Here is a 3,644-nt window from a genome sequence, read left to right on the forward strand (position 1 = left end):
GAAGCAGGCGCTGCGTGGCACAGTCAGCAGAGGCGAGGCGCTGGGCCTGGAATCGGGACGAGGCCGGCTGGATCCACCCGAGAAGTCAACGCGAGATGCGGTCGAGCGGGCGCCTTGTCCTGGAAGCAGAGGACGCAAGCGGCGGTGTACCTGGCGCTGGCGTCTCCCGGCGACGAGTGGAAGGGCGAGGGGGACGGATCCGGTGCGCAGGAAGTCGAGGAGGGCCGAGGCGAGACTGGAGCTGCTCCGTTCATCCCAGCGCTCGACGGGACGACGCAGACGAGGGACTTGGCGGAGCGGCAGTTCGTGAGGCAGGTGCACGGGCGGAGCTGGAGACCATGGCGGCTGCGGCCGGAGCACCAACGGGCGGCGAGGACGAACCAGGGGCAACTCGAGGTCACAGGTGATCCGGGCGGCGCAGTTCATCTCCATGGAGAGGCAGCCATGCTTGCCTTCCTGTCCAGAACGAGAGAGAGAGATGAGAGAAACGGGAGAGGAAAACGAGGGGAAGGAAAGGAGCAGAGGAGGAACGGTGACGGGGTCGGCCTGTAGGCTTGCGGGAGGTCTCTGCGAGGAGAGGCTGGGATGGATCGACGCTGGGACTTGCGGGTCGGCGCTCCTCTCGATCCAGATCGAGGCATGCGCTCTTGATTGGCCGGGCACGAAAAGCCGAGAGGAGTTAGGTGGGGGTGGCGGCGCTGTGAGGGAATTTGGTTAGGTGGATGCAGAATGGATGGGACAGATCCTAGTTTCTAGGGTTTGGTCTTGATTTAGACTAGGGAGTATATATATAAGGAAAGAGGGAGAGTTTAGGGGCTAAACCGTCCCTCCAATAAAATCGAGCGGTCGAGAAAAATATGTTAGGAAGTCCAATTAACAAAACGGAGACGTTTTGTAGATGTTTGGGGATGATCCGGACACAACGGTAACGACTGTCCGGGTCGGGTCCGGGACAACTTTCAGACGCGCGCGAGGAGGTCCGATGCACTGCGCAAAGAGGGGTAGGCATGGGCCTAGGTGGACTGTGGAGAGCGGGTTGGGCTGAGACGAGAGGAGAGGAGTGCAGCCCGGCAACTGTTTTCGGAGACCGAAAACGTCCGACGTTAGACCGGCTACTATTGCCGCTATATTTATCCGTTGGGGCGTCAAACGGACTCCGAACGCGATGAAACTTTGCAGGCGGTCTACTAACAACAAAACAACACCGCACGCCAACTTTCATCCCATTCCGAGAACATTTTCCGGCCACTTATAAAATACTATTTCGGACATGCCGCGGGCGCGTGCAAGTGTGGTCTGGGCTTAGAACGGACGACGGACGGAACTGAGGAACCCGGATGGATGCAAGTTTTGAAAACATGATGATGCAATGCACATGATGACATGACAAGATGCAACACGCAAGCGAAATGACATGGCAACGCAGCGAATAACTGGAAGACACCTGGCACATCGGTCTCGGGGCGTTACAGCTGCGGTGCATCACCCCCGGCGTCGAGGGTACACGGTGACGTGTTCGTGTGCGAACAGGGTGCCCCCGGACCGCCTCTTTGTTCTATAAATACCCCAATATTTCCAGAGCCCTAGGGGAGTCGACGAAATATTCATCGAGCCGCCGCAAAGTCCAGAACCACCAGATCCAATCTAGACACCATCTCGGATGGGGTTCACCACCTCCATTGGTACCTCTCTGATGATGCGTGAGTAGTTCTTTGTAGACCTTCGGGTCCATAGTTAGTAGCTAGATGGCTTCATCTCTCTCTCTCTCTTGATTCTTAATACAATGGTCTCTGGAGATCCATATGATGTAACTCTTTTGCGGTGTGTTTATTGGGATCCGATGAACTTCGAGTTTATGATCAGTTATATCTTTTTATATCCATGAAAGTATTTGAGTTTTTTTGATCTCTTTTATGCATGATTGCTTATAGCCTCGTATTTCTTCTCTGATATTTGGATTTTGTTTGGCCAACTTGATGTATTTACCTTGCAATGGGAAGAGGTGCTTTGTAGTGGGTTCGATCTTACGGTGCTTAATCCCAGTGACAGAAAGGGAACCGACATGTATGTATCGTTGCTACTAAGGATAAAACAATAGGGTCTATCTCTACATAGATAGATCTTGTCTACATCATGTCATCGTTCTTATTGCATTACTCTGTTTCTCCATGAACTTAATACACTAGATGCATGTTGGATAGCGGTTGATGTATGGAGTAATAGTAGTAGATGCAGGCAGGAGTCGGTCTACTAATCTTGGACATGATTCCTATATAATGATCATTGCCTGGATATCGTCACGAGTATTTGAAGTTCTATCAATTGCCCAACAGTAATTTGTTTACCCACCGTTTGCTATTTTTCTCGAGAGAAGCCACTAGTGAAACCTACGGCCCCCGGGTCTTCTTTCTCATATATTTGCCTTTGCGATCTATTTTTATTTGCTTTTACTTTCAGATCTATTAATCCAAAAACCTAAAAATACCTTGCTGCAATTTATTATTATTTATTCTGTTCGCGTCCGATCTATCAATCTACTACAAATTTACCTCACGTCTTTTGCCTATCTTGAGGGTCGTACCCCGGAAGGGATTAACAACCCCTTTAACACGTCGGGTTGCGAGGATTTGTTATCTGTGTGTAGGGTTGTTTACGTTGTGTTGCTTGGTTCTCCTACTAGTTTGATAACCTTGGTTTCATATATAAGGGAAATACCTACCGCCGCTGTGCTGCATCAACCCTTCATCTTTGGGGAAATACCGACGTAGCTTCAAGCGACATCAACTGCCGTCTGGGATCTGGCTATTTCCTAAACTGTTTTTGCCAAATCAAGCATATCGTCATGGAGTTTTGACATTGGCTACCGAGTGTTTGAATCAATAAACAAGCTACCATGGAACTACTAACCTTTCACCAACGTCGCCGCCGACGAACTCCATTCGCTTTGCAGAACGAGTGCTGCCCCGTTGTGTGGAGGTGAGGGGAAGAGAGTGGGACAGTGTTGCGGCCCTGCTGTCGGCTCACATGATTCAATCAACCTGGGTCCCAATTGTTTCTCGATGCCCCACATCGTTAAATTCCACTCGTCTTATCCACCGAGCTCCCAAGTGGCCGGGTCGAAACGGTGGTTGGGCCGCTTCCTTCTCTTGGGTCTTGCTGGGCCGGCCTGGGTCTCCTGTGTGGCGGCCTGAAAGAGATTGGTGACCTTTTTTTTAGAATCGCCTCTCGGAATTTATTCATTTAAGCGGGGCATTGAACATGGTCAACCACGAGATCAGGGATAACATCCATATTACATGAAACATCTGCTGATAAAAGCATGCCTAGCACATCGGTGAGCCACAACATAGGCTAGAGTAAACCCCTGAGAGCTAAGACCGCACCTCTCTAAACACTTGACCACCCACAAAACGACCATCTCCTTTTTTTTTACTGTAACGACCATCTTCTTGTGTCCACATTGAGCTCTTTTTGGTTCGATAAACCATGGCTCTAATCGAGGGAAAATTCCTATTGCCAGGTTAAATCACCGTACATTTGATGGATTCCCAACCCCTCTTACAAGAGAGTAAAGCAGCATGTTTTGCTCCTTAGGTCGCTTAGTTCATTCGCTTGCTTGGTCGTCCCTCTAGACTGGTTTTTTT

Source organism: Triticum dicoccoides, chromosome 1A (assembly GCF_002162155.2).
Source record: "Triticum dicoccoides isolate Atlit2015 ecotype Zavitan chromosome 1A, WEW_v2.0, whole genome shotgun sequence".
NCBI lineage: Eukaryota > Viridiplantae > Streptophyta > Magnoliopsida > Poales > Poaceae > Triticum > Triticum dicoccoides.